General features: G+C 36.5%; 1 protein-coding gene across 5 annotated transcripts in view; it reads right to left on the reverse strand.

The window, feature by feature from the left end:
* Positions 1-26,273, reverse strand: part of CDH18 (cadherin 18) — a 513,966-nt gene that overhangs the window by 298,877 nt on the left and 188,816 nt on the right. For 4 of the 5 annotated variants that reach the window (XM_030500750.1, XM_030500758.1, XM_030500775.1 and 1 more), the window contains exon 3: positions 12,613-12,698. The exons of the other annotated variant lie outside the window; for it this stretch is intronic. The gene's annotated coding sequence lies outside the window, so the exon portion shown is untranslated. The remainder of the gene's footprint in view (positions 1-12,612; positions 12,699-26,273) is intronic. 5 annotated transcript variants of the gene reach the window in all.

Here is a 26,273-nt window from a genome sequence, read left to right on the forward strand (position 1 = left end):
CAGAAATGAAATCTGAACTCAACCGTGTGTTTGTTTAGTTTGAGGGGGTTTTTTTTGGGGGGGGGGAGTTTTTTTTGGTTGGTTGGTTGGTTTTGGTTTTGTTTTGTTTTGAGGTTTTAACGAGAAATGGAAAGCTGTTCTAATGAAAGGTATCTTGGAGACCATAGTGGTGAACAGAAAGTTAGACGAGATTTTTTCAGTGACACTACATTCAGACCTGGACACAGCCCAGACCACAGCAGAGAGAGGAGGGACCAGCTCACTGCTGGTCAGATGCTCTAGCATCATATAATTGAGGCCATGCGTACTGTGCAGAGATCAACCTCCACAGAGACACAGAACCTTTTAGACTGGAAGGGACCTCCAGAGGTCCACCTAGTCCAACCTCCACTGTCCTCTCCCACCCCACTGACCCCCTAAATCTGCATCATAGTAGCCAAAAGGCAAAAAACACCTATGCATAGGCATATGGGCACAGGCACAGTATTGCAGAACACACCATTTGAGACAATTCAGTGGAGCTCTAAGTCTACCCCTATTAGTTCCACATATACTTGACAGCAGTACTGTATTAAAGAGGAACTTACGAAGTGAACTAATGTAAAATGACCAAGAAAAATGGTTAATAGAAGTGTAACTGAAATATAAGGACAGCATAAAAAATTGTCCTAGATTTAGACTGACATCATTGAACAGAGCAAGTTTATAACAGTTTAAGCAGAATCCTATTACAGATTTCGACATCTTTTTTAACCTTACAGGGGAGGCATCAGATACTTTTAGGAACTGTTTGTCAAAATATGTGTGAACATCATCATGAGAGAAATGCTATGGGAACAGTGAGAAAATATTTTCAAAGGTTAGGTGAAAAGCATTTTGCTCTCATGCAGCTGTAAGTGTATGTTTAAAGTTACAAAATACAAAATATGAGCATTTTTAACATGTAAGAGACTAAACAGAGAATCTGTATTTTCTTAATATCAGATTGTTATAGTATCTAAATATTACTAAAATTGATGGTGAACTTCAGCTCTGCTGAAGTCAAAGGTAAAGCTTGCTGGCTATTTGCTTTTTGTAACTTCCTGAAGGTGGTAGTTTAGATGAAATACTAACTTGGGCACTAAGAACAATCAAAGACTGTTTTTCCAGAGATACTAAGCATATTTCTTTTAATTCAGTTCAATTTAGGAATTTTCATTAAAAAAAACCAAAACTGAGATAACCTAAAGTCCATGTCAGTTTCATCAGTATTTGCAATAATATTAACCTTTATGCCTAACAAAACAAATTACAAAAGGTATGAAATCTGTATGAATTTTAGCAACTATATTGAATTAATAAATGTGTGTTTACTTTTGTTTTTGTTGTACACAGATGATGAAAATGAATGTTGGAATTTGTCAGCTGGAGTTTAAGCAATCTCTTTCATTGTACAGGACTATGGTCTGTGCTTAATTTACCTTAAGCAGGAGCTAAATTTTTATAAGCTTTGCAGTTCTGTTAACACTTTTTTCTCATCAGGAATCTTAATGTATTTCTCTTTCTACCAGTAAATTATATGGATCTGCACTTAATTATGGGAGCACTTACTAAATGCAATAGAGTGTAAATGAACTCCCATTTAACCTTAACACTACTTGAAAACTATAGATGTCGAGGATGAATAGTAAGTGTTCAAAGCTTCAACCTTCTTCCTCTAAAACTCCTGAAGTCACTCTATTCTGAAGCAACATAATGAACACTGTTAGGATTTGGAAGACTATGCAACTGTGACCAAATTATTACTTGTTCCTCCTTGAGAGATATATCGTTAACCATGTAACCTACCAAAATTTAAAATATACAGGCAATTAAAAAGAACCATGCCACAGAATTTTCTGACCACCTAAGGAAGACCTTTTTCAAAGATAATGTTATCTTGTTCCAATATACACCATGAAAATGGAAGTCTGGACATCATATGTTAATCAGAAAGCTCTCCAGGAACAGAGCAATACAGAATTTTTAAGAAGTGATTTCATCAAGCTAATTTAACTTTCAGAGGTTTTCTTTAGTATGTGTATATTTTCCCTTTTTCCTGCCTTTGCAGTAAATATGACAAAAGAACTTAAGCAATCCAAAGTACCTCAGATAAGACAGAATGAAACAGTGTTGCTGAGCACAGGGTCTTCAATTCCCTGGACATGTTTTATGCTCTGTAAGGTAATTATTTAACTCTGTATCACTATCCCATTGCAATGTACAGATGTTCTTGTCTTCAAAAAACATGAGATGAAAACAGACACTCCTGGCATGTTACACAAAGAAAAAGCCAAATCTAGTTGAATGGAACACAGAGTTACTGTCAAATTCCAAAATCACTGACCTTATAAAGAAAAACTTTCTAAAATACACAACTACTAACAAAAAGGTTTCAGTACAATAAACCTTTTGTTTTTCTCAATTAGAAGTTATCTTTATACATAACATTCCATAAACAACTTATTTAATATAAACAAACATATCACAACATGTTTCCTTCAAACTCTGATCCTTTCTAAACCAAATACCTCATTGCAATTTGCAGGGTCGGGAGAGTAGGGACTAAGAAGAACTGCACACTGTCTCTGCAATACTAACAAGCTCCAAGTTCTCAAACTAAGGAAAAAAAAACCAACCACAAAACCAAACAGGGATGTAAATGATCCCCCTTTCTCAACCATCATTTGCTGGAAAGAACCTTACCTATAATACATAGTCACTTTAAAAATGTTATTTGAATGTTACTTGTAAACAACAATAAATACATTCCTGAAAGATTTCTGAGATGGACAGATACTATTTTTTTCTTCAAGCACTTCAGCTACAATGTTTAGTCAGCTGTCAATTATCAGCTGTCAATTATTGTTAAAAGCATAAGCTACCTTGGTTACAGAAGCAGTGTAGGTATGTTTCTACAGCAAAATTTTATGTATACAAAACCTTGAGTAGATGCTCACCTGGGGATGTTAACATTCTACCCTCATCTGCATCACTGACCTTCTGTTTCTCCATTAAATCCTGTATGTTTATTCTTACAGACTTTAGTAATGTGTTATTATCCATGCTTCCATGCTTTTTGCATTACAAACATACTCCTTTATCCTTTGCAAATTAAGACTGATTAGTCTCGCCAAAAATATGGCCACTCAACCTTTCCCCAAAAACAGAGTCACAACTGTAAGATGTTATATAAATCATCTTGGACACATGCTTTAACCATGGGTAAAATTTTTATTTTTCTTTTTTTAATTTTACTCTAAAGATCCAGAGTAAAACCAATTTTGCATCACATTAGTGAAGATCCCAAGAATAATTATTTACTGTGAAACTTAGCAATTCAGATTTACACTACAGGATCATTATCAGCTGCCAATGCTCAGCATAAATCTTTTTAATAGGGACTGCACATGTCTATCAGTGGCAGAACAGAATATTAAACCCTTTATGCATAATGGTTTTTTTTTTTCTTTTTTCAAATCTGGATAATGTATCAGCCTCCTTTTGAAAACAATTACTTTTGTGTATCCACTTGCTCCTGTTGAAACATGAGGTCCAGTTGAAGTCAGTGGGACTAAGAAGATGGGCAACTGGGTCAGTGGCTTCCACCTTCCAAATATCAAGAACTATTTCACTGGTGCTAGATAGTATATTGCAGGGCTGAACACAGAGTCTCCTGATTCAGGCTCACTGAGGAATTTTAGGAACTAAACCATGAAGAACTAAAATTCCCTACATACTCTGAAAAAGCTGACATGAAGCTCCTCACTGCACCTAAAAAAAAACCAAAACACCAAAACAAAACAAAACGAAAACCCAAAACCCAAAAACCAAAAACAAAAGCAAAAAAACCTGTTCATGAACAGATCACTGGTTTCATTCCATTAAAAAAAAGGTATTAAAATATTCAGTGAATATTCTGGCATGCACTTTTTTCAACTTGAAAATCTTCTTTGCAACAAGGAGAGATGAATTAAGATATAGGTAGTAAAAGACCTTAATGAAAGACAGCTTGAGCGATCATATGATTACTTCAGAATCTACCCTTCAATGAAAAAAAATGAAAAATTGATGTGAAGAAATAGTCCCAACTACTGCAAAGTGTGCTGTCAGTCAAGTCCAGAAAAGCTAGGAGCTGCTAAGCAGCTAAAACTCTGTACTGGCTTTTGCACTTTAGAGAGCTGCACTGATATTAGCCAAAGTCAGCAACAATGAAGAAATGTCAGCAGAAGCGAGTGATGGTGGAGTATCAGAAAGAGTCCTCACAGAGGAGGAAGGAAGAGGGATTGATGTGGAGCGGGGAGTTCAGGAAGGGGATAGTGAAGATCCCTTCAAAAAAAGGTATCCTGTAAGAGATACTTAACCACCCTGCTGTAGAAGGTGGTTAAAAAAATGACAAGCTCATACAGACAACAAAACCTGCATGAGTCTGCAGAGAACCTGAAAGTAACAAACTGCCTCATTTATTTCTGAAATACTGGTACAAGGTGTCCTGAATAAAAAGGTTTGTAAAAGAAGAGTAAAACCTTGCCTGAGCAGACCAGCAGATAATTTACTGGTGGTTGTCAAAGATCAACGGTTTCTCCATTTCATCACACATGTGCTTCAGGAGTGGAAGAAGGGAGAGTAAGACACTACCTAGCTCTTCTTGTGAAGATGACATATTAGCACAACTCTTCAGAGCATAGAACAAAAATGTCCAAATATTTATATTCATCTCATTGGACTGTATGAAGGTTGAGGCTTATCTCTATCCATTAAAAGGCTATCCATTAAAACTACTGTATGACTGGGAACTGTGGGAGGCAGCTGTCTTTCACCCACAGCACAACTTCTGCTCACAATTTTAACTCTGAAAGCAAGTAAGATAAAACCTATGGCTAATGACCAATAAGATGATTTGTCAAGGCTTGGTAGTATCCACCACTATTTTTTTTTTTTTTTTTTTAATAATACCAATGATTTCTAGACAAACCCATTGCTCAGAAATACACATAGTTTTAGAAGAGACTATTCTGCAAAGCCAAGGTGGTTTATTTAAATTCATTTCTGCTTTCTCTCTACTGGAGGAAAACTATAACTCACAAGACTTGATGCATTCAAATCTGTTATTGAGCCACTGGGTAAAACTGAAATCAGTGTTTTTAAAGGTGAGCACGAAAGGAGAGACTTGGGGAAAAAAATATTCTGATGACTACAGCCATAATAATTAAATGGATGCAGCCACTTGTTTTAAATCTCTGAGACACACCTTGTATTCTTCCCCTTGTCAGATCACGTGCACATAAGTCATTCATTTTGTTCATTACAGCTTCTGTATCAGTTTGGATTAGAGCTTGCGTATCTGATTTTTATTTTGTCAGGAGCACGACTTCACAGGACATCACTACTATTTGCTATAACAAACCTGACACTAAGACCTCTAAACAGAAGTAATTTCAAAACTAACACAGCTGTTAAAACGTCAGTGCATTTCGTGAAGCTCAGAAATTACAAATGGCGAACACATGAGATGAAAGCCTGTATAAAAAAGCATCACAATGTTATTTCCACCACTTTTCCTAATTTATTTGAAGCATATATGCAATAGTCAACCGTTACTTACTACAGATGTATGTATGAAGATTCACTCCACCTGCAACAAGTAACATCAAAATGGTAGAAAACCTTTTACATGTAGCACACATGAACTAAGTCCCAACTCATAACTGTAATAGAAATCTCAGAAGCTCAACTTTTGCACCAGTATCATCCACCACAAAACGTAACAAATTTATTTTCTTCTGTTCTCACAGCCACATACTTATTGTGCTGCCGCAGCCTGCTTCTACAATCAGTGTGAGTTCTTAAAGACATGTCTGACCTGGTTCCTTGTAGTCCTCCCTTAAGTAAAAGTGATTTTACACCATCCAGCAGTCTCTCTCTAGCACAAATGTATCCTAAAACACACAAGGTCAGAAAAATACACTTCCTCAGTTTTTCATTCTTAACAACAAAAATCCTTAAGTCTCAAAAAGTCATGTTTTTTAGTGTTCTATCCTATAAATTAAAATCAGCGTGGGGCAAATAGTATCTCCAGAAAGTGACAGAAAGTCTGAAAAAAAGGCATAGGCTCCCTGATAACGAAATAATAAAAAGTACTAATGATGGCATCAAGCTCTTTCAGCTGCACTGTACAGAAACTCAATTGTAATACATTTTATAAAGATGAGTTAAAGGTTACTGCTGGGTTGCACAGTTTTACACAGGATCAGCCTTGTATGTTCAGTCTGAAATGTGGCAGCTATTTTTAAATTAAGAAGAACCATTCTAAGTTGTGTCTTTTGCTGCATTTATGAGCTTCCTATGTGTAGAAATACGTATAAGGCACCCTTCTCATTTTTTCTTTCCATCTGATAATCTCTCTTTGAATAGCATGCTCTTTGGGCACTAACTGATCTCCTCTCATGCCAAGATCTCTTGTGTGCTTGGCTATGCACTACAATAGTCCTCTTCTTGCTTCATCTCAAAGCTTTTTGCCTGAATTTTGCCGTACTTTTTCTGCCTGAGGATTTGAAATGCACCATCATTCTACCCATATTTGTTCCTGTCCTAGCCTAGTCCCGTCATTGTTTCTTTAAACAAAACTCCTTAACACACACAGGCTGCAAGCGTATCTGTGCTCTTTCCACATTCTCCCTGTGCTCTTCCTTCCTGTTAGTCTCCATTTCATTGCTATCTTGGTAAATAATTCAGCCAGTGTCAAGTCTACGACTGGTTTAATTAGTTACTTTTCTCTGTCCAGGAAGTGTATTTTCTATGTGTCAATATCTTAATTCCTATTTAGAGAACAAAGGAGAAGGTGATGTCACCCAGGAAGCTAAGTGCTGATATCAATCAGTCCTGCGACCTAATTACAGACCCATTAAAATTGACATAGAATACGGAACATAGAGAGGTGCCCTGTGTATTGCATCTATTTCCTTCCTGGTTTTCCCCTTTTCCCCTCAAGTTAATTGTGTGCTATCTATAGATGGCTGGGAACATTATCTCAAGAGCAGGGCCTGATCAGCTTCAGTATTCAAAAACTGATCCATTATAAACAAGTAGAAAAAATTCCACTGAGTCTGGGACAGATCTGGACACAGTAATTTTAGAGTCTTTGGAAGAAATAAAGCTAGTCTGTATTCCTGTTCAGGCAACCTTACAGGTTAATTTAAGCATTGTTTTGTTTGAAATTTACTGTCTTCTAAAACTAAACTCATTTCATTGTAAGAAGCAGAAATACCAATTACTCTTTTTTGCTGAAGCAATGTTCTTTCTTAATCCGTATTTTGAAAGAGTTATACTACTCTATTTAGTGTTTCATAAAGATTCTGTGTAAAAAAAACCCCAATGTAACTTGAAGAAAGAATCAAAACTCACAAGGATAATCAAATATTTATTGTGTAAAACAATTCCTATTGCTACTAAACCTACAGAAAAGACAGAAATAATAAAATTTTGGGTAAAAACTGACACTTGTGCATTTCTAAGTCCTAGTTTTCAAGTACTGTTACACATGTTAAGCTGTGCCCCCATGTGTTCTGAAAGAAAAAAAATACATCTTTTGTTTCACTTCCTGGAATTTCACTGGAGAGGGTAAAACCAGTAACAATTTTGAATTATACCGATTATAGGAAAACTGGCAACAGAAGTCTGAATTTCAGTGGATTTTTGGATGTTAGATTTTAAATAAATTCTTATAAACAAAAGCAAACACTGTGCAGATAAAAATGGCAGGTTAACAGGTGCCAGAACTAGCCAACTGTAATTAAACTCCTGCATACAAAATAACCGATCCCCTGCCGATTAGATCACACCTAATGCATGCTTTGCATGCGAGAAACAAACCCATCTTTCACTCTGAAGCTGCTTCAAAGGGGATGGCTTCTGCAGCTGCCCACCATTACCGATCGCCAGGGCCCTGGTTCACCTCCCCGTGCCCTTGGGAGCTGCCTCAGCCCTCATGCAGTGGGACTTCGCCTGGGAGGAAGGAGAGGGCATGGCCATACCAGCCTGTGGTCACCTAGTGCCCTCATACCCTGGCATGCAGATACACCTTCTCTGAACAGACAGGTTGGCAGCTTGGCCATTTCAATTAGGAATCTTAAGTCACATTCTTCAACTGAAACAATAAATGCAATTAATTCCTCCCCTTCTTCCCGATTCCTCACGCTGTCACATTTCATGTGCAATCCTCAGCTGTAGTTCCACTGCTTTAGTCCTAGAGCAGAAAGTACATGCCACTGAATTCACATTGGAAAACAATCTGATGAGTATCCAACCATTTTCGTTACGACACCAAAAGGAAGCACACAGGCTACATGAACCTGAGATTAATTTAGCAAAAGACAAGCAAAATACATAGGGTTTGTACTTTTGAATAAGAATGGTTGCACAAAAGCAGCTACAGACAGATTTCAACTAAACCAGCTTCTAGTCCAGACTGGTGACAATAATGACTGACCTTTGACTCTTAAGTTTTGATCTTATGTTTAGAAATTTACTTTAAATCTTTCTAACGTATTCGGATGAGATGGCTGAATATCTACTGTTTACATAACTTCCAAGAACAGTTGTGTACTGTGGCTGTTATGCAATCAAACTAATAAAAATTCCTGACCCGCATAATCAATCTGAAACGGTCCCAAAATACTTTTTTCAGACATACATGGTGATAATTTTCTGATTACTGCTTCTGCCTCTTACATCATTAGCTCAAATGTAATCAAATGCTCTTAGTGATAAGAAAAATGTTGGTCTGTTTATACTGATTCTGAAACCAGAAATATGGATTTGTGAAATAGTTTTTCAATATTATTTCAGTTTTTAAAATTACTTTCAGAGTAGAAAACCTTTAAAAGCTCAGAATATTCCATTTTTATATATTCAGATTTTAATGTGGCTTTTTTGATAAGCTTCGACCAACTTCCTGCTTTAAAATGTTTTTCAACTTAATTTGACAAAACATTCAAAACATTCCGTGATGTTTCTGAATTTTCACAGAAGTAAAATGCCAGTTATTCTTGGAGTAGTAAGGGAGGCTAAAATCCAACTGACTAAGAGTCCATTTCTTTAGGCAATTCATTTCTGAGTTTGTATCTTGAGAAGCGAGGCCAGCACTCAGCAATGCTGAATCTTGGTTCTGCATTTCAAACTTGAAAGAAAGTGGAGTTTCTTTACCCCATCATAAATATATATATGTGATGAGGTAGCTTTGAAACATCCATGCGCATTTATCAAGTCAGGTTTTTACACAGGTGTACAGAAGATTATAAAAATTTAGGGTGCTCTGTGTATAAACTGTTTTCATGTATTTCATGTATTTCATTTCTAGAAGGTAGATCAAAAGAATTCAGCATGCATTGTGTACTACAGCAAAACTGTACATACACTTTACGTGTGTATAACCATATATAAAGACAATATGTGCACAGGACCACTGGGAATATCAGGTAACTTCATTTTAAATCTAGAGAAGCAAAATTAAATCACTGGGTTTGTTATTTTTTTTCCATTTTCCACAAGTCCTGCTCTAAAAGTTGTCAGGATATCAAAAATCATCATGCAAGGAGAAGCCTAAGGGTTCAGAGAGTCTCTGAGCTCTGCATTTCAGAGAACATCTTATGTTCTCTTAAGTGCCCAGAACAGACAAATATAAGTTGGAGTACTACACATGCACTAAACTAACAGATACATAAGCTACATGCAAATGTTTCACTCTCAACATCTAGTACAGAGCCTCTGTAAGCCAATAATAACATATACTTCAGGTTAATTAAGAACAAGAATGGTTTCAATGCATTTGCAAGATTCATTTATTTCATTCAGGTTTACTAGTAAGACAGACAATTTCAAAAGTATCAGCATGAAATTTTAGTAGCTCCTTGCACTGCTTGCTAAAAAAGGCCTACATGACCAGGAGGAGATACTAAAGTACAACTTCAGATAACCATAAAATCACCCTTTAAAGTCTAATATGAAGACTTTGAGAAAGATATCTATGTGTTTATATATCTATATATTTATATCTATATCCGTAGATACAGATATATATTGAGAGAGAGAGAGAGAGAGAAGAACAATTCTTGGCTACAAAAATTCTCTCTCCTTTACTCTGATTGTTACATAACATAAAGGCTCTCACATGAGAAAGTCAGAGTCCCCTCCACCACCAAGGACTATGTTTACCATGGAAACCACCATTACCAAGAAATTTGAATTCACTTGGGTACTTGACTATTACAACATTCTGTAAAGTGTCCAAAATGTTGAACTGCAGATTAAATAATACACTCGGAATCCATTTGAAGTCACATGGTAACCTGGCCACCACATAACTCTATGAAATAACAGAAATTCTAAACCCAACAAGATTAAATGATCTAGTAGATTGAATGAGACATGTTTTGCTGCTTCTGTTTTTCCTCATAATATATTAAATTTTGCCTAGTGCTTTACAATTATGTCTCCACAACTGAGAGAAAGTGAAGATTTTATAAAGATTTAAGAAATTATAACAAAAACTGCACCGGAATGTTTACAGATCAGTCTAGGCAAAAATTTATCAACTTCACAAATACATATGAAGCTAAACATACTGGTTTAATATTATTAAATATTTTATTTGGTGTCTTGCTTCGGCAGACCAAGTAAAATGAGATCCTTTTTTCTTTAAACGTTTTCTCTAATGGCTGAATATAAAAATATTGCCATAACATGCTTCTGTATTTAACACTGATACTCTGAGCTTCTATCCTTAGACTACAAATCAAATACAATCTGCGAGACAAACTGTGCCCCGAGGAACAAGTATGTGTCTGAATGGGAGTCATGAAAAGGCAATGCAGATTCTTCATTTCTTAAAAAGCATTGTTCTCAGATGTCACTGGCACATGTGTAGAACCTCATAAAAAATCCAGCAACATTTTTAAATTCCAATACAAAATTTAGGTATGCTGTCAGATAAAAGAATAATAGGTTAAATGTGAGAATGTATTTACTGATTTCTCTCCTGTTACAATAACTCAAATACTGCTTCTCCAAGGAAACAATACTGACATTAAAAGAAAGGTATTTGTGGTTACAAATGCTAGGAGGCAAGAAAGGTGTTCTGAATGTATTCATCGTGAATAGTATTATATAAAGATAGTTTACAGAACTCAGCTTCTCAACCCCAAAGGCTGCAAACCTTTTATTAAACATCTAAAGCAAATAAAAAAGAAAGAAGTCTAGAGGTCAACAGTCTTGGGCAGGTAGGTAGTTTTTAAAGAAAGCTGAAATAAATATAGCCTTATAGGAAAGAGGAAACTAACAGCTGGAGGTTTTTTTATAGTAGAAAATATACTTTTAGACAAAAAAGGATGTATCCCACTACACACTTGCATTACTTAACAAACCATTACTTAATCTCATGTTAATCTCATTCTATGTTGTGAATGTTAAGTAACGTAAAGTCATTACTTAACATGAAATGGCCGTGTCATTAGGCAGAACTTCTACATGGTCTATCAAGTCAAACATGAATAAAATTGCACAGATCTGACAGCAATGTAGAAAAGACAGCAGTCTATGCTGGTGAAGTAGATCTCATGCAAAAAGAACGGAGCTTCAAGTGAGGACTGAAGTAATCAAAGATGGCTGAATTTGAATATTACTGTTGTGAGAAAATGCCTCCTCTAAGAGAAAAAACACTTGTTCTTTGAAACATGATATATTGAAGGAAAGAGAAAACTAGGATTGGAAGATGTTCCAGAAAAGTTAACCTACACACAGTATTTCCCAAGTGTACTAGAAATAGTGCTTTCTGGGCCCCAGCCTATTTGACTGTATGAAGACCATAATTTGCTCTGTTAAAGCTCCTGAATGTGCTAAGTGATAACTAGACCTAAAATTAAATTAGCATCAACTCCATTTACTTGGTACCCCACAAGCTTTAATCATTAGTTTTCAAAAGTGGAATCCAAATTACTGAGTTCAAACAATTTTTGTAACTGAGGAACACTGTTAGGCTAATTTTAAACCTGTGGAAAGGCAATGGTGAATTTCCTTCGTGTAGCCTCCATTATTCAGCCTACCTACTGATGACTTTCTATTGTCTCCCTATTATTTGTAATTTATGTCTGTATCATGCTTTTCTTCACATCTAGCTCACAGAAATGTTTCCTGTACAGAAAACAGATCAATCTATATAATAATCAAAAAGGAAAGTATTTACAGCTTTATCTAGAACATTCTCATCTGTAAATTTTTCACATTAACTATGGCACATGAAGAAAGCTCTAACTGTGAAGTCAGAAAGAACATAGAACCTCTAGGGTTTTTAGCTTTGCATCTGGCTATATCTAACTTTCTAGACAGAAAGATAGTGTCAGATAAGAGAGAAGCAAGTTTATAACTAACTTCCATGCTTACCAAAAAAGGGGGGGGGGGGAAGTCTGTCTTGGAGTTTCCTTCCAAATCGAGCTATGTCTGAAGATGTGAAAAAGTCACCTATATTCAAAACCACTCACCACTATTCTTATACTTAGCAGCAAGATTAATAAATAATTAGCATTTCCAAAACAAACATACCTCAAAGACACTGTTGTCTTAATTCTTCCAAAGAACTACTACCTCAGCTGCCTTTTTGTCTTCTGGCCTTGAATTTGTTGTGCAGCCTAGGAAAAATAAATCTCAGCTTACTTTCAAACTGAAAGCATAAGGCTAGATCCAAGGAAAAAAAACCAAACTTAATAGCATTGCAGTTAATTCCTCTGTAATCCTACCTCATTATCTTAAGCAAATAAATCTCTGAAAAGGATTGCCTTATTAAAAGCAAATTAGAAAACTGAATGTCATCTGTGCAGGGAGACATTCTTTTAAAATGCAATCAGCAAGGAAGCTCATAAATAGGCCACTATATAAAAATGCTCCTATAAGGCAATCTTTCACAGATTTTCAACAGATGTGTATGTAACTATGATTTCACAGATTCCTAAAATAAAATGTGTCGACATCATTTACTACAAACTTTCAAGAGTCTAAAAAAATGTACTCATTTAGATTCTACAGAAAAAAAAAAATATTTTAAAGATATGTAAAATGTAGCCAGAGTAGCTATTGAATTGTCATACCTCCCACTCTTGCATGTCCTCATGTTTGATTTACCGAGAACTTAAAAAAAAAAAAAAATAAAAAAATAGGGTTATTATGTTTTGCATTTATTTCTATAACCACGTAAAATTCAGGAGGCATAGCTCCAAGGTGCATCATAACACTCATTACACATTTTTAGAATTGCACATGGAGTGTGTAAGTAGTGAAGTAGTGCATGCTATGAAGAGAAATCAGAGATAAGCTACTGCAGTCACTATCATTGTTAGAACATTGTAGATTTTTCTCAGAAAATGTTGACAAATTATAAGCCTTTTTTTAGGTATTAGTTAAAAATAGAAAACATGGGTTATATCAGATCCTTGGAAAAAATAAATCAATACTATTACAACCAAGGTTTTGGGGTTTTTTTTTTGTCAAGGAGTGACAACTTTATTATTAACTTAAAAGAAAAATAACAGATACCTGTAGAAACAAATTGGCCTTTGCATTTTTAGCTTTTAGTAATTGAACTTCTGTGCTGGATTTGGCTGGTATAGAGTTAATTTTCTTCACAGTAAGCTAGAATGGAGCTAGGTTTTGGATTTGTGCTGAAAACAGTGTTGATAGTACAGTGATGTTTTAGTCATTGTTGAGCAGTGCTTACACAGAGCCAAGACCCTTTCTACTTCTTACACCACCCGATCAGTTAGTAGGATGGGGGTGAACAAGAAGTTGGGAGGGGATACAGCTGAGACAGCTGACCCCAACTGACCAGAGGGATATCCCATACCATACGACTTCATACTCAGCACATAAAGCTGGGGGAATAAGAAGGAAGTGAGGGACATTTGGGCTAATGGCATTTATGTTTCCAAGTAACCATTACATGTGATGGAGCCCTGCTGTCCTGGAGATGGCTGAACATCTGCCCGTCAATGGGAAGTAGTGAATGAATCCCTTGTTTTGCTTTGCTTGTGTGTGCAGCTTTTCCTTTCCCTGTCAAACTGTCTTTACCTCAACCCACCAATTTTCTCACTTTTACCCTTTTGATTCTCTTCCCCATCCCACTGGGGATGGAGTGAGCAAGCAGCTGTGTGGTACTTAGTTGCTGGCTGGGGTTAAACCATGATAACTTCTCAGCTTCACTTTAAAATACTCTTCCTATCTTTATCACCCTCTGAGTTTTTACTTCAAATTACTTTGTATATCTGTACCAACACAATCGAGTATATTTAAAACACAATCCAGAACACAGCTTGCTTGAAGGGCATGCAAGGATAACAAAACTAAGTGAACCTATCTCTGGAAGATACTGTGTCATAGGAAACCTCAGTACAATGTGGAAAAAAGCAATGAAGACGGTATTCAAAGCAAAGTAATAAAAGGCAGACAAAGCCAAAACAGAAATGGAAAACAAATTAAAAGGGTTCACTGGAGCTACTGGAGCTTTGTTTGTACCCACAAGCCATCACGTAACGAGTCAGAAAGAAGTCAGGAAACTGATTTCTGACAACAGCTGGTTCTAAGTCCTTTACTTCAGTATTTCTCAAAAAAAAAAAAAGTATATAATAACATATACATGAGCTTGAACACGTGAAAGCCAATGCACGCTATTAAAACTAAAACAAGGCAGCCAGGATTCACAACAAGGTGCAAGAAGTGGCGTATATTACATTATCATGTAAGATTCTTAAAAAGGTAGGAGACTCTGTATTTCAAGTTCATAAAAATAAAATAATCGCACTGTTACCATTAAGGCCAAATCTTGATTTATAAGTATTTGTAAGTCAAAGCGGCCTTGACGTGAGTTCTGCATTACTTTTTCAAACAGTAATATAATGGAGTCTCATACAGTTTTTCATATTGCTCCTTTTGATAACAATTTTTGAGATAACAATTTGCAAGGTTAAAGCTGAACAGGTATCTCTTCATTCAAGGGCCATTTTCATCTGAGTGCTACAGCAATAAAAATGAGATAATGGAGTGAAAGTGGTGAAAATAACTCTTGCTTGAATGAATCACTTTTAATCGATGATTAGGTGAAAAGTGGCAACACATCCTTTCTTTCTTAATTTTGTCTTTCTTTTTCTTATTTAGATACATTAAGTAAGAAGAAGTCTTCAAACATGCTTCACTGAGCAAGAGCACACATTTAAAAGTTGTTTGTAGTGTCTCACACAAATCCTTATACTTTTGTATTGCTAAAGTAGGTGGAGTATTTAATCAGATTTATTGATTTTATGTTTTCTGCTGAGACTTGAGAAAATGTCCAATTCTTTCAGTCTGCTCTTTTGCTTTTTGTTTTGTTTTGTTTTGTTTTCTTCCTGTTTCTTTTTCTCCTGACTTCGGTTCATTGGTTCTTTGGGGTTTGTTGTTTAGGTATTTTAAAGGCTCCTACTAAGTTGGCGTCTTCGTTGTTCATGTATTTGTTCACAGCTCTGAAACCTGATGTTTTCTTCTCTACTGTGCTTTAAGATCTGCAATTTCAGTACTATATATATCTGTATTTGTCAAATATTTTAAGACATATATAAAGTATTTATTCTGATGCTATCAGATTGAAAGAAATCCATGGATTTAGTCTAGTCCCTCTAGATATTTGAAGGTCCATATTATTATCAGCTTTACTCTTCCAACATCACAGCTTTAGGTTTGCTTTCTCCAGTGTTTTATTCGTTTAGTGCCCAACTGTGTGCAAGGTTGTAAAGAATCACTAATTGATGTGTACCTTAACATTCAAGAACTTGAATTTAGTAGCATCTAGAGCCTGTCTTCTTAAAGGGAAATCTCTACCACAAAGTTTGTATTAAGGAAAAAATGGCTTTTTTAAAAAAGCAAAATCAACAACAGAACAGTTTATTCATGAAACACAGAAGCACCACTGGGTCAGTGATGTTGTGTTATGAAGTATGGACACATATAAGTTCAATTCTCACCACTGTGGTAGCAACGGTATTCTATGAAATAATCATGTGCACTGAAAAAAGACCCAAAACAAAACCACAAACTTTCCTTGCAGGTTTTCCACTGCCTTGTGTCATGTGAAATGCAAAATTCTGGCTTCTAAGTTAGAAACACTACTATGAAAAAGGAGGGCTGATTAAATTAATAATAAATTTATTTATCTCTAAAAGATGGAAAAAAGAAGGAAGAAAACCAAAACTAAACAAAAACCAGAAGATAGCAAACTTAATGAGACTATGGGAATACAACTAACTACTTTTTTATTGTTTTGATATCATGAGGACTTCTTAATGTCACTAGTTATTAGTGTTACTGACTTTCTCATTAAAGCTCAGTTTGTTTAAAACATCATGAATGTGAACTGGTAGCTACTATTTGTGTTTGTGTCATAGTACCCAGATGAAAATGATCTCCCTAAGCTGACAACAGCCAAAGAAGAGAAGACAGCTTCAGTACCTTAAGTTTCTTTGTTTTCTAAAAGAGACCAATACTCATAATTCCACAGACCATAAATAACTACAAAATGCCACCTTACTTGATAACTACTTTTTCCCAGCAAACAGCTCAGGCTTCAACTTAAGTAACCTGTGATGCATTCTCTTCACCCTCCCACCCTCCCCCCCCCGCCTCCACCTCTTATTTCGGATTTGATAATTAAGGACATTTACTATATAGGGCAAATCCCAGTTGACTACTATTTGATCTCTATAATGCACAGAAGTCTCTAAGATGGAGAACTGCCGTCAATCCTATCTCCTGACTGAAAATGAATGCAGCATTCAGGATTTTTACCTGTAGTATCTGTTAATGAATCCTTAAACATTTAGCAGAAATTCTCTTCACTGTGAAGAGCAAATTAATCAAACACATACTCCTCTTTCAACAAATCTAGTATTTCTACTCACTTCTGAACAGGCAATCTTAAAGGTGTTTTCCCATATACCTGTTTCTGTAAAGACCCTTAGAAATACTAATAAAATATGAAAATTAACAATACCACTACACCAATTAAGCTTAAAGTACATGAGGTCTGGGACAAAATGTTGGTGAATATAAATGTCACTACATCACTGAAGCATATATATGATTCAAAGACGTATGTAAGAGGTTCTTGAAAACCACGTATACAGCAGCTCAAATGGAATCTGGAAATCAAGTGGACCGGTAAGAGTAAACACATTTTGAGGAGAAATAAAAACTCTGAAAGTATTAAAAGAAGTATTTATATTTTACAGCCTCAAACACTTAAGGCATCACTCCTTTTTTTCAGATAAATTACTTAAGAAAGTGCTAAACTTTTCCTATGATGTTTTTTTTTACCCATACTAGGTCTGTTAGAACTCAGTTCTTTCATTGCCAAACACATAGCCTTGCTTTCTTCCAATTTATAATGAACTTTTTTTTCTTTACACCAGATTAAAATAAGAACTAAATTATAAGGAACCTGTGTACCACCAGGCAATCATCCCTGAGTAGAGAGCAGTGCAGTTATTCACTGACAGAAGAACAAACCTCAGCCACAATTCTGCCTCAAATTTGGGCAGCCATTCCACCTCTGCTACCACTCCTATTTGTGCCAAGGGAAGCTGTATTGGTTTTTCTGTTTTGTTCCCATACACAGGCTCAGATTTATACTCAGAGGTATGGATAGGAGAAAAGACTTGGAGGGTGAAGGAAGGAAATGCAAATAAATTTTTAATGAAGTAGCAATTAAACATGACCGTTATACTGGTTTTTTCTCAACAAAAGCAAGCAAAACATGACAGAAGTCTTAGAAGCTTACTCTTTTAAGTCCTTAATAGCATTTTACTGTTTATAAATCAATTCTAAACAGTAAATTAAAAAATGTTATCTCTAGTTTTACAGACATCTGTATTTTACTTTATTCATAATTTTTATTGTTTATGATTTCAAGACCAGAATGAAGCATGCTAAATATCATTCTCACATCAATTTTCTTAAAAGAAATTCCACAACCACTTAAGTCCATACTATCAAAACAATTCCTAATGGCCTATCCAAAGATCCCTGGGTACTAAAAATCTGGAAACATAATGTGGGTATACACAACAGGTATCTGTAAGGATGACAGAATTTACTAGAATAGTGCTAAGGTCATTTGCCCTAGTATTTACTCATTATAAGTATACACATCAGCAAACAACATTTAGAGATCACATTAGAATTCCATTGGAAAAAGTGACCCTTCACTTCACTTACTAAAGCATTACATCTTCTTTACAAGGAAGCCATAATTAGTCAGCTAAATCTCTGGCTGAAATAGATCATAGCTGTGTCTTATCAATTAACCTTTCAATGCACAAAACCCCAAATAGTTTGCAGTGATTTTGTTTCCAACTCATTGTAAACAGAAACTGTTCTTTCAGTATGACTCAATCACTGATCTCAATTAATTAAAAAAAACCCCCAAAACTTCATAAATAGAGACGGAAGAAAGAAAAATTAAAATACATTTTAATGTTTTAAATAGAATTTCATTTCTATTATTTACACTTATCTAACTAACTAAAGTAGAAATTTCCAGTAAAAAATATTGTTGGCGTGAGGGAACAATCAAACTATCAGCAATACAAACTTCTCAATAAATCGGAAGTTTATTGAAATGCTTCGTGTCAATTTACACCTTGTGTGTTATAGATACAAGCACACACCTACAATTAACTATTCTATTTTTACATACCTTATGTTTTTAATAACAAAGTCAGAACAAAATAAGAGCATTCAATACTTCTATTATCAGAATGTTTTACAGCTTCCCAAAACAAAATCTAATCAAATTCAGTGTAGCTTGCTTTAGCAAAGTTGTGTTGTCTGACACAAATATACTTTCTTGTTAAAATTCCAGACAAGTCTCACCATGACTTACTCTCAATTCAGACAACAGTCTCAGATTTCTGGCTGCAGTGACATTTTAATTTATATTACCAAAAGGACAAAACTAAATGGCTAGCACCCAGAGAAAATCAGATTTACTAAAAAGCAAATACACAAGAAAGAGGAATACAGTTGTAGTAAGCATAAACAGGACAAAACAGACAGCAGGGGAATAGCTTTAGGTTCACCATAGCAGCACCACAGATTTTCTTCAGAGAATGATAGTGAAAGCAAAAACTGGTGTGAGCTTATTTTCCTGTCAAACAATCAAGAGTGACAGCAGATAGCTCCCCCTGGATACACAGAAGTAAAGGCTCTGCTTTCTTTCAGACTGCTTGAAGTCTGATGATGTTCTTCACATAAAAAGACATCCCAAGATAAAGGAAGCAAACAGTATTTTTAAGCTACCACTTAGAAGACAATTTCTGAGCTCACAAAAAGTCTCACAGCATATTCTAAATTACACACTGCCATACAACCTTTTCTTCATAATCAGGTCTCAGTCTGTTCAGTGAGGTTCCAAAACAATTTTCTATTTCCCATAAATTGACTCTATGCTGAAAACAATCTGTGTCTTGAGGGAGAGAAAAGGCCTTGAAACAACTGAAAGCTTTATTGAGTGCACAGTGCTAACTGCAGTTGCCTGTGTATCAAGAGAGCAAAGCAGCCAGCTAGTCTGGCTTAGGAGCAAAAAGGAAGAAACAGGGATGCAACGGTGCTTGCAGTTGCATCAGAACATCAGAGAAATGCTTCATTTTCTTCAGCTGAGTTTTAGCTGTGACTACAGTCTTCTTTCAACTCCCAAAATATTGTAAGTAAAAATGTAAAAAGGAAATGAAAAGATTTCTGATAAATCACATACTGCTGTATGATTATGAGCAGTTCAGACAGATTTTGCTTCAGTTTTCTAACCTATCGAATGTGAATAGCAGCATTTATTTTTTTTTCTTTGGCTCATTAGAGGGTCAGACAGTTGCCAGGGTCTGTGTTGGGTGATACTAAAGAACTACTCTTGAAGTTCCAAGCATACCACATTCAACAATATACTACAAAGGATGACTGTCTCTTCTGACAGATAAAAAGACTCTATTCAAGGGTTAAACATAAGTGAAATCTGAATGTTTAAAAAAAAAATTGATTAAAAATAATGGTCTCCAATCAGATATATTCGAACTTCTTTTATGATAAGAGCACACACAGATTTGTGACTAGAAAACAACACAGTACTGCTGTCAACTGCTTCCCATTCAAGAAACTGCAAGCCTAAAGTGGTACAGTGCTTACACAGTAAGCATCCTGCCTGTACTGGGAATTGCTCTTGACTTGTTTGAAAGAAATTAAGGTGAAAGATGGACTCAAAAAAACCCCCCGAACATTAGCCAAAACTAAAACCAAAGCAAACAACCCCACTAAATTAGAAATTTTTTTGAGAGAGACAATTTTATTAATCTCTAAATTTAACATAGTTTTGTTTTACTCCTGGAGGAACACTCCATTATTCCATGCCAAATGAATCCAGCCTGCTTCTCTGACCAATGGAATATTCTGTGTGTTTTTTTCCCAGATAAGCTTTATGTGTTAGCCCTGCATTCTTTTATCTATTGGCTTTATATTCGTTTGTATCTGTCTGTACACATTCTTTACATTGATCTGTTTATTTGGGTTTTTTTGTTTATCATACACCAAATCTGTTGTGCAGGGTACACAGTTCAGCTCCAACAACAGCCCTAAAGCAGCCCAGAACACCAGCAGGCTTCTTGGTGCTTCACTTTGTTTCCACCAGGACCCCCAGGTCCATTTCCGCCAAGCTGCTTTCCAGCTGGTCAGCCCCCATCATACACTGGTGTCTGGGGTTGTTCCTCCCCAGGCACAGGACTTTACGCTTAGAATCACAGAATGGTTTAGGCTGGAAAGGACCTTAAAATCACCTAGTTCCAACCCCCCTGCCATGGGCAGGGACACCTCACGCTAGACCAGGTTGCTCAAGACCCTGTCCGACCTGGCCTTGAACACTGCCAGGTGAGGTTCCTGTCAGCCCATTTCTCCATCCTGCCCATGACCCTCTGGATGGCAGCATGACCTTCTGGCTGGTCAGCCACTCCTCCCCAGTTGTGTGCCATCTGCAAACTCACTGAGGGTACACTCTGCCCCATAATCCAGATCATTAATGAAGATGTTAAGCAGGACTGGACACAGTGTTCACCCCTAGGGTACACCACTAGTTACTAGCCTCCAACTAGACTTAATGCCACTGACCACCACGCTCTGGGCCCAGCCATTCAGCCAGTTTTCAGTCCACCTCACTGTCTATTCATCCAATCCATACTTTACCAGCTTCTCCATGAAGATCTTACAAGACACAGTGTCAAAATCCTTGATGAAGCCTAGGTAGCCTTGCTGACATCCACGGATGTCAGCACTCATCTACCAAGACAGTCATTTTCCCATATAAGGTTATCAGTTTGGTCAAACATGACTTCCCATCAGGGTCCATGCACTTATGTATGTCCAGTTTGCTTAAGTACTCCCTGACCTGATTCTCTTTCACCCTGGGCACACTCTACTTGCTCCAGTCATTCCCCTGTCTTTGGGGCCTCAAGGCTGGTCTTCCCAGTAAAGACTAAGAAGGTGATATTCAGAACCTCTGCCTTTTTTATGTCCCATGTCACCAGGTCCCCTACCTTCTTTAGCAGTGGGCCTGGCCTGCATTTTCCCTAATCTTCCTTTGTCACCTATGTACATACAGAAGCCCTTCTTGTCTTTTGACATCACTGGCCAAATTCAATTCCATTTGGGCTTTGACCCTCCCAATAGCATCTCTGTATGCTCAAACAGTGCCTTTAAATTCATCCCAGGTGACCTGTCCCTGCTTCCGCCTTCTGTAGGCTTCCTTTTTGTGTTTGAGTTTGCCTAGGAGCTCCTTGTTCATCCATACAGTGCTCCTGGTACTTTTGCCTGATCTTCTGCTTGTAGGGATGGACTGACAACAACAAAATATAAAACTGTTAAAGTATTTAACAAATAGTTTTCTCAGCAGTGTAACCCATGGGAGACAAATTCACAAATCTATGCATACAAAGAGTGTGTTTCCTATTATTTAAGTAAAACTTCTAAGAAAACAACATAGGCAGGAGGTAGACTATACACTGATAAAACTGTTCATGTTCTGTTCTGAAGTCACTGTCACAGGAGAAATAGTGTGGCTGCTGAACAGATTAGGGGAATATAATGAATCTGAAATGGTTTGAAGTATTGCCTCTTCCATCTTCCAAAAGCCTTTATCGTGGTGTTTCTCTGAATCACTTATTTCCATGGACTGTAAAAAAAGACCTCTCTGAGGAATGGTAAGCTTCAGCAACTGCTACCCTTCTACCCAAACAGCTAAGAGCTTTCCGAGAGTGCATGCAGGAGAAAACTTTTGCTCTTTATTAGTAATTCACCTTTGCTTAAGTGCTTAACTTACTGCTTTTCAGACTGCAGGTAGTTAGTTCAATTCCCAATAAGGTAAGGCTTTATGTACATTCAGGAAGTACTTAAACTAAAGCAACTGATTTAATGCTGCTGTTTTGATCATTAGTCTGCTGGCAGAAGACTCCCAAATCACTAGTTTAAGAACTGATACTCAACCTTTAAGGATTTTTCAAAGTGCTGCACCAGCACTCAGGGAACTTCAAAACATAAAGAACTTATCCTGTACCCAGCTAGTTGCTGGCACTTCTCAATTACTGTGACATTTTCACACGTTTTGCAAAAGTGAAAGAAACACACAATGTGAGGAAGTACTTCTTCAGTACTCATGAGTCTTCAATGAGTCTTCAGTACTCATTGTAATTGTACCAACTGCAGTTAGCTGTATCATTATGTTGTGAGCTGATTATGTGACTGTTCCTGAAGGATACACAGTATTTCAGTAATGAATTAGCACCTCAGAACTACTGAGTCTGTTTTGGGAAGGACAAAATATACATACAAGAGGGGCACAGAACACAGCCAGTGACTGTCCTCTAGCAGAGAGCATTTCTTCCATTTTAGGATTTCCTTTCTTGGTGCCCATGTGTAATCACATGATGAACATAAGTAAAACAAACAAACAGTTATCTGTGTAAACACATCCCCACACATTTTGAACCATGCACTCCCACACTTACATAGACAGCATCTTGGTAATCATGAATGAAACTGTTTTCTTCTTAGCGTAAGAAGAAAACTTAGTTTATACATTTAGGTAGGTAACATGGGGTTAGTAGCCAATTATACTAAAAACCTCATATAAAATGAAAAGTATAAAAACTTGGGCAAAAGCCATCATCACCATCCTGCTGCACTGAACAGACTCTCTCCCATATTTTAAAAACTGATGGCTTAAAACAGGTATTTAAATTACTATGTAGGTTAGTTAAGTAAATTACACATTCTCTGACTAGTTCCCAATTTATCTGCCAAATTGCTGACATCCAAAATTCCACTTTTGCATGGTCTCCATAAAATCTTTGTGCACCCTAGAAGTTGGTCTCATCCACTCTGAAATAAGAGCATGCAACTTTCACTCACAATAATTCCAAATAATTCTTCAGGGATGATGTGGAGAAAGAACTTCTTTGGTTTTCCCTTTCAATTAGTAGTCTGAGTTCTCATAAGAGGCTGCTGCTTAGGACAGCTCCTGACTTTCCTGTGCTCCTGGAATACCACTAGCTGATAGGAACAGAAATTAGGTTAAGGTATTAAGCACAACTTTCTCGTTGTAACAGTTCTTCATTTCCTGTGGTAGAATACAAAAATCATAGGCTGAGAGGCTGTGCTACTGTTCTGCTCTTACATTTGTCATAATGAAGTAAAAACTTTTTGGGAAGAATACAGCAATGTGGAGTAATTTCCACCTTCATGGAAAAGAGGACTGAAAAGATAGCAAACCACATATGAAAAACAGTAAAATATTAGCAATCTCCCTCTTCCTCCAAGAAAACTGGAAAGTAATAAAAAGTAAAATTGCAAGTATGTAGAAAATGTAAACAAAATTACGACATCTCAGTAAAACACTGTGTGCCTGTTAAAAAAGAAAGATGAAACTTCTAGATTCATTCACATTTTACTAAGGATGTAGATCTCCCAGGTTACATTACAATACCTCCTGTTTATGGGGTAACTCTGCCCTTCACATAGTCAGCACCATAAAGACTTCTTAGTGTCAGTGCAGACAAGTTATCTCAAAGTTCTCATTGGTACTGAAGTAACTGAAAAGTTCTGCACCAAATCTTGACAAATCTTAACCAAAAAATAGACTAGAGTGAACTTATGAGGTAGGTCTAATCATTTGTTTCCTTTTCACTGCAGCCTCTACATTTTGTAGTGTGTTTATTTTAGGCACTTTTAAAACATAATCATACTAAGTATCTGAATTTACTGATAACATTAGCTTTAGCACATTCAAAGGCTTTGAAAATAAAACCTGGTAAGACTTAGGTTTACACATACACTTTTAGTCTCCATGAAGTATCTTAACAGATTACGGGTGAATTAATCCACTAAAATTTAGACCTTTAAAACGTCTTCCATCAGCCATTTCTTTAGGGAAGGAGGGAAACGGACATCTGTGCAACTCACCTTAATCTAGACATCTTTAACATGTCAGACAAGTTGCTTACTTCTTTCCATCAACGAGAAAAGCTACCACCAGCCTCACCAGCGAGAAAGATTTTTAAGTAAATATTCTGGTCCTCATGCTAGATTCTGGAGACCTTTTTAACATGTGAAGTTAAAGTACTAGCTCTGCCTCCTAGGAACTTCAGAACAATGTTATACCTACAGTTCTGGTATTCTGTAATGCCTCACAACAGGTTAAAAGCTTCCAGAACTGAATAGCTGAGAGATACTCTCTCACGTGTGCTTTACTGAAGCTGAAGCTGGTCTTGGAAAGCAAACCATATGCAGACGAATTACTCCACCAATATCACATACCTTGCCCTGCCTCTAAATGACACAAATTCCTAGAGTTTTCTTGAGTGCTGATCCCCCCACTCCAATCTGTCTCTCTCTAGCATTATGTTATCTACTTTTTTGGTGATACTCAAAGCATAATTAAAATAATGTAAAATGTATCTCATTCTATAAATCTTGCATGCATATTTAGAAAGTTCAGAACAAAAAGTGGCTGATCAGTCTATTATTTTAGATGGACAAACAAATCTGCTACAGCAAACTAATTCTACAGGCCTGTTTTCTTCGGAAACTACTTGGTGTGCCAAGAAAAGCGCAGTAGGCTTTTTGATACCTGTACGTTACCAGTAATCACTAAAAACACAGCGTGAGCAAGTTGTTTCATAAACAGAGAAAAAAATCTGAATTATTCTTCCTACAGATGTGCTTGTTTCTATTCTTATGACAATGACATCAATTCCCCAACATCCCTATCACACCCCTACTAGACAAAAGATTGCACATGCTGTGCCTGCAGCTATTTGCACACTGAAAGGATAGTCAGAACAAACAGGATGACTGGGTGATTAGCTGCTACAAACAGCATGTGTGATGCTCAAGTCCTGTCCTGCCTGCCCTCACCTCAAGGGAACACTAATGCTGCTCTCCCATTCAACTCATTAACCAGATTTCACACAAATAATGTACAAACATAACGATCTTTGAGACTTCTTCCTAACTTTCACCTTCAATAATAACTGGCAAACCAATTCAGAAGTCAGGAAGGAGGGACTGGCAGACAGAAGCAAGCAGCCTCATTAAAACACATTTAAAAAGGGAAACAGGCCAAGAACAACCTAAGCACGTAACGAAAATACAAATGAAGAACTCATTTTCTGTAAAAGTAGTAAAAAAGTCATCATAAATTAAATTGTAGGACAATACGCACTGATGAACTATAATAGATATGCAGATTCTGTTCTGCCACTCTGCCAAGATGGTGTTGATTGACTGGGCTCAGTACAGCACTGTGCATGAGAAGTAGCTACAAAATTGTTCTTCATACTATGCTTGCCATATGTGCAGGCTTTTTGCTTAAATAAGCTATATGAGGTGTCAATACAATTTTAGCGCACTTGAAAACAGAATGCAAATTCAAAGCCTATGAGTGTATCCATATGACCATATGGTCATAACCGTGGAGTATGCAGAAAGAAAATGTAACAGGTAGTGCAATGTTTTTCCCAAATTCTAACATTAACATGAAAAAAATAATCTTCTATCACTTGAATTTTAATCAGTCAGTGTTATTTTTATGAAATGGAACAGGCATAATACAATGCCCTAAGTAACAGAACAAAACCTAGAAGAACAAGTACAAATCA

This window comes from Strigops habroptila, chromosome 1, assembly GCF_004027225.2.
Source record: "Strigops habroptila isolate Jane chromosome 1, bStrHab1.2.pri, whole genome shotgun sequence".
Taxonomy (NCBI): Eukaryota; Metazoa; Chordata; class Aves; order Psittaciformes; family Psittacidae; genus Strigops; species Strigops habroptila.